Source organism: Parasteatoda tepidariorum, chromosome 4 (genome assembly GCF_043381705.1).
Source record: "Parasteatoda tepidariorum isolate YZ-2023 chromosome 4, CAS_Ptep_4.0, whole genome shotgun sequence".
In the NCBI taxonomy this organism is placed as follows: domain Eukaryota; kingdom Metazoa; phylum Arthropoda; class Arachnida; order Araneae; family Theridiidae; genus Parasteatoda; species Parasteatoda tepidariorum.
Window position 1 is genome coordinate 80,010,296 of NC_092207.1, and position 13,187 is coordinate 80,023,482.

Sequence of the window (13,187 nt, forward strand, 5' to 3'; positions counted from 1 at the left end):
AAATCCCCATGGTCAGCCTAATCAAAAAGCCAAATTAATAAAGTAATTGAATTGCTCCCAATAGACAATTAGGAGCATGCGAAGAGGTTCATGGTTAGTGATTTACAGAAAAATAAAATAGTCAGAAACATAGCCCACCCCCTATAATCAATATTAAATGTAAAATAATTTGGCTATATCTAATTGCCAAAAAGGATTGTGAGAGTTAATATAACCCTATAACATTTTTGTGGTAAGAGAAATGAAGAGTTAAAAATAGATTTTGATGTTCGTTGATAGATAGATTTTCATGATGAGTTTTACATATGTATTGAAACAAAAAATTAGCCGTTGCATTGATTGTTAAGAAAATAATAAATTATTTATATTAACTTTTCATAAAATGTAATAAAATTTAAGTTTTGGTTTAATTTAATAAAAATTCGACTAAGAATGATTTAAAAAAAAAAACAAATTTTAAAAGCTGGGAAATATGTAATGTCTATTAGGGCAACACATCTTCGCTTTCATTTATTTTTATTTTATTTTTTATGGCAAATTTTCTTTTATCTTCAAGTATATCTTTTTGCTTGAGTTTCTTGAGATTATTTATTTAAGAAGGAATTTATTTTCATAAAAATATGTCTCTTTAGAACAGCTGATTAAAATAATTGAAAAGCTAAGATCTTCATCTCTGATGGACATTAAATCTGCAGTAGTGTAAAAACTTTATGCGTATAACATTGTTGGAATATTTTGCTTTGAAAAGACAATCAGGCACTGTAATAATCTGTTTATAATTAAGAGATAAAAATGATTGGGAAACAATCGTGGGGGCTGATGAATGAAGCAAAAGGCAAGCCCTCCTGCTTACCATACACCATATAGGAAGTGGCAATCCCTCTTTATAGAAATATAGCCTCTTTATAGAAATATAGCCTTCTTTTAGAAATATAGCCACTATATAGCATGGTTTTTGAAGTTACTGATGATCTAACAATAATATAGCGAGTAAAAGTGGTTTTTAATTTTAAAATCAGCTGTAAAAGAAGCAAGTAAAAATAGTTATAATCAATTATTATTTTAAATCGCAAAAATTTGCGTCATTTACGAGGAATTTTTCAATCCTATTCTTAGCCTTAATTATTTTATAAAAATTAATTCTTAATGCATGTCAACTACAAGAACTTTTTTCGATGTATCTTATTTTATTTCATCGTAAAGGACTTGAAAAAAAAATTCAATGCTGATTTTTGATTGGCACTAATTAAATGTCTTTCCAGATTTCTTTTTTTTTTTATAAAGTATTATTCTTTTATCACACCAAGGTTAACAGTAGAACGAATTTCTAAATAAAAAAATAGACAAATTTACTAATAATAACAGACAAAAAGATGCATTCCAAATAGTAAAAATATTTTAATTACTTATCATTTTAAACCTGTTTAAAGAGATGAAAATTAGAGATATCTGATCAAACGTTTTGGGAAAACTCATAACTACTTCAATGTTTAAGGACATTGAGCAAGGACATATTAGAGCACCTCAATTGTTCCAATGCTCAAAGAAAAACTTGTTGAAAATGTATTTTTGATTATAATCTTTTTTTCTGCGGAACATTATTGAACAAGTCTCGTGAAATGTGTCCTTCTATGATATGCTTTTGACCACCAATGTTCGTTGAATCGTAAAAAAAACATCCGCAATCATTCGTTCTAATTAAGAACATAGGATAATGATAATAAAAGATAGACTTTGAGGGATTAAAAGACATTCAATTGCTAATGTTGAAAGAAATTTAATTGCTTTTGTTTCGTTTTCTTTCACATTTAATCTTGATATGTTTTAATGTGTCACGCAATATACAGAAAAAGAATTGTTACTTTCAGCATTCATTTTTCTTTTTGTTTTGAAAATAACTAATATTATTGGCAAAAGGAACATTCTATGAATTACAGGATATTCAAATAGGATATTTGAAAGTTTGTAGTATTTGTTTGGAATTCAATGTACCATTCAATACTCGATAAATTAAAATTGGCACATAATTGATAATGGGATAGTAATGAATAATATCCCAAAAAATGCTATGTAATTAATTCACCTGAATAGTTATGTTAATCACTTAAACATAACCTTATGTAATGAATTTATGTAATTAGGTATTAAATTGATTAACATTACTAGTCATATGATATGCTTGCTTTTAATTAGCATAATTAATTAGTATAATTGGCATATATTGGCTTTTAATAAGCATAAAAAATCTATGTACTTATTTCTTTATAATGTAATAAAAACAGCCCGTTTAGTTTTAGGCTTTTAATTTTGTATAGTAATCAAAATCAGAAGCGAAACGTCATGATAACAGAAAATAATATTAAGAATGGATGATAAGTAATTGGAAATAGTAGATACCGTTAGAATAGTTATATAATATACTGAAAAATACTACTATAATTGTTCTTAATTTTATGCAGAGGACAACTAATGATATCTCAATCTTTTTTGTATATTAATGGGCACGTCATGTTCGTTTTTTTTGTATGAAACGGAAAAATGACAACTGTCATTTTTTTTAATATAGTGATCTATTTCTGATTCTATTTTGCAGGAACTACTCGATTGATTTCGTTCAAATTTTTCATTTTGCCTAATAAAATTACATTTTTTTAAATGATGTAAAAAATTTTATGCCTACAATTCAGAAGTTTTTCGATTGTTAGTAAACAAAATTATAAAATATACTAATTAATTATAAAAAATATTTATGCATGTAATTATCATCGGGTAAAATAATTTTATTATTGTGATCGAAAACTTTTTCGATTCACTTAAAAATTCTCGAGATATGGTGAAATAAACAAATAGTAAAATAAACATTACAGGGTAAAACCGTTCTCTTGACCAAACTATTGAGACGATTTTTCCCAGAAAGCGGCTACCCCTCATACTTCTAGGATCAGAAATTCAAATCCGGCCAAAAAAAGGTGTTTATTTGGCGAAAGAAATTTTTTTGCCTGATTTTGTAACATAAAATATCGTCTGAACTAATTAATTCGTATATTTGAGGTAACCCTCCGAACTATAAATTTTAGCAAAGTTCGCAAAAATTTGATTAGTTCATAAATAGTTATTTACGGTGACTCATTTATTTTTTCGCTCATTGCCCATTGAGAAAGAAGGACTAAAATGAATTTAACACACCTTAATTAGCTCGAGAATTATTAACAGTTAAATTAGCTGAAAAAATACGAAGCTAGTCGTTCTGCAGGCCACAATAATGCATCTACAGACTTAAATTTTTACGTACAGAAATATTTTTAAACTCAACACGAGCTCTTTATTAAACATTTTTAAAATTGAATAAATTTAATTAAGTGACTTTTAGGTGCTACTGAGCTCAGCAAACAAGTAGTAGAGTCTCTTTGTAGTTAAAAAGAATTATAACAATTGCCAAAAAGGGACAATTTAATTTATTCTACGCGTTTTATTTTATTTTATAACGATTGTTGAACAGCCAAACCAATTTTGAATTTACGACTACCAATGTTCGACGCAATAACCTTGTAATTTTTAACCCCATCCAGAAGACAAGGGAACTCCAGGATCAAGTATCGGGAGAAATTTCGTCTTCATGGTGGACTTTTTGATGGGATTATCATTATCCTTGTTTGAGTAACATGGAGAAGAAAGTATTCTACTGCATATTATCAAATATATCAACGAAAATTCTTAAGTCGGTAAAAGGCACGACTTACTTCTATTTCAATATCTGGGACAAAAATTTATCACGCGCACTCTTTAATTTTATATTGTGTTATATTCCAAGAATTCTTCTCAGCATGTTAAAAGCGAACAAGCTCTAAATGACAACGCCTATTTCTCAGTATGCGAACAATACTGAACCAAATCATATCTGTTCTGTCATATTATGAAATTACTAATAAGCAATCGTTCAAACAAAGATTAACTTTGTTTATTAGGGGGACCTCATGGGTTACTTGGCAACCTTGGCTCCATTTCGCTTCAGGGCCACTGTGATTTCACATAAATTGTTTAGAAGAGCACCTATTCTATAAAATAAATTGATATAATTTCCATTCCGACAAACTACCTAGTGTTTTGAAATACGTATATTTTCTAGTTCAACTGATTCTTCGCACTGAGTTAATGGTTACGTACGTAAAGTGATACTAGGAAATTGAAAGGGCGTCGAATGTTAAGAAACAGAACTTTTTATACATCAATTACTCAACTTTCTGCTCGAAAAAGTGATTCAGGATATAAACATTTTTGATATGTTTTTATTTCCTTTAAGAAACAATAACATTATACGTTCTTCGAGGTTATTAATACATTTAAATATTCTGTCTTTTTATTAATGTTTTTAAAATTATAGTAATAAAGGTAAAAAACTCAAATATTTGCGTTGTTTACTCAAATATCGTAAATAATACATTAAAATCAAGACTAGTAATAATGTTTCCCATGAACTATATTTCCCATCCTTTTTTCTAAAGTAATGAAAACATTATTTAGAAGCAACATTACTTTGAGTTTTAAATTATTATAATAACCTTTTATTGCCTAATAAAGAAGATTTTGGACATAATATTACTAATTTAAATTAATAAGTTTAAGTTATTCATTATACTTTTAAAAAATGCTAATACAATATTTTTAATTTACATGTAACTCCGAAAACTAGCGTAAAGAAGAAAAATAAAAGTAGTTACCAACTCATTTGCAGCTAGAATCCTAAACTTCGGAAAACGATTAAGTTTAGCCGTTAAAAAAATCACTAATCTAATTCCGAATTCTAAAATTTTTTGAAGTGCAAGATGATCACCCTAACAATTAAAAATATTAAATCGAAATCAATATAAAAGTTTCTGAAACAAAAATTGAGAATAACCACATAAAAACAAACTCAACTATTAAATTCGATTTTTTTTTCTGAGGCCATGAAAATTAACATAGCCACTCAATAGTATAAAACAAGAAAAAAATTATCTTCATAAATCATTAGGTAGTACAAAAAAATAAAACATAGTTATAAGCAAACCGCTAGATAAAATAAAAGAGAGTTATAAACAAACCGTTAGATAGTATTGATGAACAAAATAGTGTTGTACACAAATTATTAGATTGTGCTGAAGAACAAAAGAGTGCTATAAGTGAATCAATAGATAGTACTTAACAATAAAGGAGTGTTATAAAAAAACTATTGAATAACAAGAATTGGCATTATATAGAGTTCAATAGATGGTACTGAATAATCAAAGAGTGTTTTGAACAAACCACTGGATAGTAAAGGCGGCTGTAAACAAACTTTTAGATTGTAAAAGACGGCTATAAGCAAACGGTTAGATAGCATTAAAAGACAAAACAATTTAATAAACAATCTATTAGATGGTGTTTAAGAACAAAATAGTATTAAAAAAATTAGATAGTACTGAAGAGTAAGAAAGTGTTGCGAACAAGCAATTAGTACTAAAGAATTAAAGAGTGTTCGAGAGAAGACCATTAAAATTAATTTAAATTATTCTAATTTAAATTTTAGTTTCACAAAACTTTTAAATTTTTATGTTTAAAAAATACATAAATTAATATTTTTTTTAGCCCAGAGCGACAAGTACGAACAGGCTTCTAATATGACTATCTTTTAAATATGAGTTCCCTACATGATAGTGATATGAGCATCTAATTACAGAACCTTTTAATATGCCCTTTGATCATTCCATATTTGGATTTCTCAAAGATGTTTTCATGAGAACTGATGTTCAGTGCACACAAAAAAAAGATGAAGAGAAAGACCATCCAAAATAATTTTTGATTTAATGATCTGATTGATCTTCACGCTCTAAGACCCAAACTTAATGATTCGTTGTGGTCACCTCAAATGTGCTAATTAATGAGTACAGACGTATGAGTGCATATTTAAAGTTCCATGTCTTTGTCTATTGGTGACGTGACAGTGCTTAGTTGTCTCTTTGGCAAATTGGCAATTAGTTTCCCTCGAGCCGTGAGGGCTCAGAACAAAAGAGCGTTCCAATGAGGTGAATCGGGCTAGAATCCCAGCTATGGCTGATTCGATACGAATTCCGCATTCAGCTCCGAAGACCGGCAGCATTGTGGCCTGGCTAACATCGGCCACAATGGTGGCGTAAATTATCCTCAGTGGTAGACGAATCATGGGTGAAAGTCCCTTTTTCGTCAGGCTAACCGTGGGAGGTTCTCGTGGTTTTCCTCTCCATGTAAAGCAAATGCAGATTAGCTACATTAAAAAGCAATTTTCTTCCGATACTTGATCTAGGAGTTTCCTTCTCTTCTTTATTGGATTTATTGAATTTACATGGCTACGGAGTTGAACATTAGTAGTCGTAACCCCCCCAAAATGGGTCGGCCGTCCTACGACGGTCATGAAAAATTAGCTCCCCTCTTATAGCTATTCGTGTGCTATTGCTGGCAAATAAAAGTTCCTCTTCTGGAGATTCGTAATTGAATTGAAAAATATTATTTTTAACAAACTACATAATGTAACAATAACTATTTGATGCAAACTTTAAAAAAGGTATTTAAGTATATAAAAAACTGAAAGGGATTCAATTTAATCACTATTGATCTAATGTTTGGATTTTCCCTGAACTGGAACTTACTCTTAATGGCTCGATCTTAGAAATGCTAATTAATATGTGTAAACGATATTTTAAGATCGGACGCAAACGTACTTTATCAGTATGAAAATACTTTTTTTGATGGATTTTCGATTTTGACTTTCAAAACATATGAGGGAGGCATGGCACTTATAATCTGATAAATATGGTCCTGATTGTTCAAGCTGAAAAGAGGTTCAAAGTTTGGACCTCTTAATATTAATTTCCCTTTTCGCGTATTTTCCCACCTCAAACAAGTCGTATATTTAAATTTTAATTTCTCAAGAACCATTCGACTGATTCCTTTAAAATTTCGGGTTTTGTTGATTCCAATTACGTATTGTATAACTCACAAGTTAAAATTTTCCAACATTAGTAAATTGAATAATTATAAAATACATTTTTTTACATAGTATTATGTTTGATTAAATAGGCTTCATTAGTATGTTCAAAATTTTTTAATTAGCTTAATAAATTAGAGAGAAATGGAAAAATACGTAAGAAGTGAAATTAACATAAACTGATCCAAATTTCTGTCTCTTATAAACTATTGGGACCATGTTTTCCAGTTGCGCCTACCCCGGATTTTAAGGATCGAAAATCCAAATCCATAGAAAATATAAATGTTTATTCATAAAAATAATTTTTATATCTGATTCTATAACTTAATGATTCCATGCCCTAATTAATTAGTATATTTAAGATTAGACCTTCGATTCAGTAAAATTGAGTCCTGGTTCTTGAAAAGGAAAATAAGATCATAAGTTCAAAAATTATTAAGGATGTTTACATTTTTTGCGCACTGTGCATTAAGAAGTATACATTTTCTTTTAAAAAAATTTCAACTTGAAATAAATATACTCTCAAAACTATAAGTGGATTATTAGATTTAACACGAGACAGTAAAAATTTCCGGATCAATTTACTGGATCAATACCACATTGGGTGCATCTTATCTGTAAAATTCATTTTAACCGTATTTCATTTTAACTCTGAGTTCCGGTATTTTTATCATAATTTGATCCGAATTTTTTTTCACAGTGTAAGATGTGATAATTTTAAGTGGAGCAAGCCAATAGTAAAGTGTTAGCAAGTTCTAAAATTGATTGCTTTTTTTTAACAAAATGAAATAAAATCGAAAGTAGGAGCATCACGATGTTATTGACATATTCATTTTACTTTCATTTTAAGTACAATTGTTATACAAGATTTTAACACATATAATATCTAGTATTTCAAACTCATAACTTTCACTCTTTTTAATGCATTTTTTTATAGTATTTACACGCTCAATATGAAAACAACTCGAAATCAAATTACCTCATTGACCTGCTGACAAGAAAAAAAATGTGTGTTAATTGGCGAAAACGCATTGTTGAAGTTGCACATTAAGCCAAGTAGCTACTAATTAGTTTTTGGCTTGCGGTTACCAATACATTGTAAGTATATTTACTGAAATATACCTCACGCGGATTTCAATATTCTATTATATTGCAAGCACATTTCACAAACTGGGTCATAAGAATAAGTGTTTTATCACGCCTCAGAAACCCTCTCGGACATAAACGAAGTTGATATATCAATAATCGCAAGATAATAGACACCAAATGTGTTGATAGAGCAGGCTTAAATTTAAAAGAAGGTTTTTGTTGTTAAATGGAACTGTTTGGTTAGGCAAATGAAAAGCGGATATCAGGAAAACAATAGACAGATGTTAAAATAACTTAGGTGCCTTTTTGTCTCTGACTGTTTGAAACTGATAAATGTCATAACTTCAATTAATCAGCAGTAAGCTTTAGTTACAATTGAGTTAGGTGCTCAAATATTTTGGTAAATAAAAATGAAATTATATAGTTTTCTAAAACTAATATTTTACCAAAAATGTGGTACTTATTGCACAAAGGATATTGATATTGCTATTTTGCTTCTTTAAAAAAAAAACATTTTTATAATATTGTGATTGTAAAATATTTTGATGAATATTTTCCTTTTCATTGATATCTGAATATATCAATTGACATACATTTAAATGCTTCTGTTTTTACTGGATCACACATCATATAATCGCTGTTTATATGCTTATTCAAAATAATTCTCTTTAACAAAATCTTTTTTAATTTACAAGCAAATTTCACATTCAAATTGATTTCAATCATAATCAGCCTATTACAATTGATTTAGGTGCTCAAATATTTTGGTAAATGAAAATAAAATTCCATAGCTTCTTAAAAATAAAGTTTTACCAAAAAAGTGGTATTTATTGCACAAAGGATGCTGATATTGCTATTTTGCTTTTTTTAGAAAAAAGCATTTTTATAATATTGTGATTGTAAAATACTTTTATAAGCATTTTCGTTTTACTGAATTTCATTGATATCTGAATAAATAAATTGACATACATTTAAATGCTTCTGTTTTTCCTGAATCACATATGAGATAATCGCTGTTTATATGCTTATTCAAAATAATTCCCTTTAACAAAATCTCTTTTAATTACAAGCAAATTTCACAATCAAATTGATTTCAATCATAATCAGCCAATTGATTTAGGTGCTCTAATATTTTGGTAAACAAAAATAAAATTCAATAGTTTCTTTTTAAAATGATATTTTACCAAATACGTGGTAGTTATTGCACAAAAGATATTAATGTTGTTTTTTATTTAAAACAAACACATATCGTAAGAATAAGTGATTGTAAAATATTTTGATAAGTGCTTTTTTTTTACTGAATCACATTGATATACTAAATATATACATTGACATACATTTAAATACTTTTCTTTTATGTGAATCACACACCAGATAATAGCTGTTTATATGCTTATTCAAAATAGCTCCCTTTAACAAATCTGTTTTAAATTTACAAACAAATTACGCATTCAAATTAATTTCAATCAAATTCAACCAAAATAAATTTAATTTCGATTCAAAAATAATTTCACAAACAGGGTCATAAAAATATCTATCATCTCAAAAATCCTCTCGGAGATGAATGAAGTTAATGTATCAATAATCTCAAGAAAATTGATAGACACCATAAGTGTTGATGGAGCAGACTTAAACTTAAAAAAGGATTTTGTTGTTAAAGAGAACTATGCACATTAATAGCAACGCTGAGAAACAATAGACATTAACTGAAACAAAACAAACAAGTGCCTCGTTTTCCTTGTCATTTAGTAATAAATAAATTTGGCCAAGAGTGAAAGCAGTTAATTGAAATTTACTCATAATTAAAAATTTAATAATAACAGCGATATTAATATTTCAAGTAAAAATATTTATTTTTAAATTTAAGCAGTTATATTCTGAAATTATTTTTTTTCTAAATATTTTGGGAGTAACTGCGAATTATTATTATCTATAATTCTGATGATTAAATTAATTTTTTTCTCGTATTAAACATAAATTAACCACTTTCAAAAAATATATTTATAAATATTTTTAATAACATTGTGAATATGAGGATAAAAATATTTTTAATAAGTGCTCTTTTTTTATCTAAATCACATTATATACTTACAAAACTGCAAGTGAAAAGATTTTAAAAAGCACTTAATGTTATAGCAATTTTTACAACCATAATATTGAATAGAATTGGTTATTATTCATTTTTTATTCCGCAGATTTGGCAATTATTTTAGTATATAGTAAGTTTCTCCAGTTTAGGTTACGTTATACTTGAAGAAAAACCTTCGTCAATGTAATAATAACTTTGTTTATAGCTCAAAAAATGAATAAAATAATTTTATTTGCCAAAATAATAACCATTTTTGAATAGTACCATTTGCGTAAATTAAAGCTACATTTAAGTGTTTTCATACACATTCTAATACATTAGATAATCAAAATACTAAACCTGGTAATATCCAATACTTATTGTGGTTTCTTTATGCTATTTATGCAGTTGCAGTTACTGGCCACATAACTGGTTCAAATTCCTGACGTAGAATGCATGTGTTAATTTTAAGAAATTAACCTACAAACTTTTAGAATAATTTATTGTGCTTTGTAACTCCTATCACGTAACCCTGGTGTTTCAGGTTTACATTTTCATCATTTTTATTAATATTTAACTGCTCTATTTATAATTTTATAAATTTGTGTGCAAAAATGAATAAAATGTTTAATTTTATACGTAAACTGCAGAAATGGAATAATATATAAGTCTTTGTCGGATTAATCAATATATATGTAATATATATCGATCAATCTGACAGAAACTTATTTGCATCATACAATTAAAATTAATGATTATAAAAACCAAAATTCTTTTAAACTGGTAAAAATTACCAGAACATGGTAAAATGTACCGTATATCTAGATCTAATAAAGCACCAAAAAAGTCGATAATTTTTCCAAAGTGATATTTTAATGATTTTGGTAAAATTAAGAACAAAATATGGTTTTATAATAAATTAGATAAAATTTGGTAACTATGGAAAAAAAATTTAATTTTATCACGATTTCTTAGATCCTGGAATAAAAACCATTTATTTGGTTAAATTTACTTCGCATTTTTGAATTTTTTACTACATGTGTGGTAATAAGAACTATAATTTTTAAAACTAGGTTTTCCGGTAAGCTTTTACCATGTGAGAGGAAAAACTATCAAATAAATCATTTAAATGCAGTATATTTTTCTTTTATTAACAGAGATGTATTTTTTTTAACCAGGAATGTCATTACCATACAATACGGTAATTTTACCAAAATTTTCTTCTCCTTGTGGAAAGAATAGTTCAGTTTTTTCTATAGTACACATTTTCTTTTAATTACAACTGAACCGAAACCTTTTTTTGGGCAAAATCAAACTTTTTAACCCCATTATGTTCTGAATCAATGTTTTCAAAAGCTTAAACGTTTGCTTTCTGGATTTCAATGATCTCAGTATAACCATTGAGATTTTCGTAATTCCAGATGAAAATTAAGTAACTGTAACTTTTGTCACAAACATGTATTTTAAGCAGTATTATTCATAATTTAAACCTTGCATTGAAATTAACGAGACAAATCCATGAGAAAAAGTCCTTTTTACCATAATTATACTGGGCGATGTACTAAAAATACAGTCTTGTTTTCATCCACAAATATGATTAAGATTTATAGAACTCAAAGTTGTTAAAAAAACTGAAATTTATTAGAAAAAAATTTAAAATTTTAAATCACATACTACTGGTGTAAAGTTAGATTTAAAAGAATTTTCATGTGAACTTAAACATGCATATATTTTAAAATAAATTTTTTATAAATCACCAAAAATCGTTATCACTGTAAATTTACTTAAGTTTTTGTAATTTTTGTAAACGGTACTAGCACTTTTATTACAACGATTGAAAATCAAATTTCGGAAGTTCAATTTTTAAATTATAAAGTTAATTTTTAAAATAAACTTTATTTAATTTTATTATTCATGTTTAAAAATTTTTTTAACTATTTATTATATAAAGGTATTTTAAGAAATCCGTGTTTTTATTTTTAAAATGAGCATATAAATTCGTTTCACTACCATTTAATTTTATTTACTAGCACATGCAAAAAATAGTTTGATATGAGACATGATTGTTCATTAAGGGCAAAGTCAAAGTCTTTCCAGTATTTGTTGAAAAATATTTTATTACGCACATGTTTATAAATGTAGTTTATACTTTCCATACATACAAAGTACGAACCTAAACCAATTACCTAATCTATATACCTGTACAACATAAAGTTATAAAACCTATAATCAAGTATTTTCAAATTGCTTTTTTCATACTAATTTAGTAATGTCCACAGGCGCTATAAAAAAAATTCCTGATCTAATTATGCTATGTGTAAGTACCAGCACTTTGGGTGCATCATCCGTTAAATTCATTTTATGATAAAATCCATTTTACCGTAAAATCTATTTTACCCTTAAATCCATTTTACACTATAATCCTTCTTACTTTAAAATCCATTTTTACCGTAAAATATTATAACGGAATTTTTATAGTAATATTTATTTAATTAGTGAGATTTAGTAAATTTTCTGAAATTATTACAGTAAAGTTTATGGTATAGCAAAACTTTTCTATCTCAATACTCCTGTATTTTGTTCCGTAATTTGATTCAGAATTTTTTAGTGTACCATGTTTATCAAATAGCTAAGTGATCATAATTTTTTTAAACTACTAGGTAACAATAGGTTTGAGAACAGTACTTTAAAATCGCCTAACTTGCTAACTCATGAAAATGCAGAAAGTCCCAATCATGTTTTTCAACATTAAGAAAAAGGTTTTGAAAAAACGTCTAAAAAAACAGTGCGTATTTTTTTTTTAAATAATCATTAAAAGTGATTTTAAAAAGGCTTTAAATTAAAATCATCTTAAAAAATCTTTAAAAATCATTATCAAATTTTGAAACAATTTTTAAAAATAAATTACATTACTTTCGAAGAAGATGTAGACTTTTCGGAGAAAGAGAAAATTCTGTTAGATCCAACACTACGAAAATAGTTTTTATAGAAAAATTTGCAACAACTTTATTTTATAGAAACCCGTTTTCATCAAATTGTAACATTTTTAAA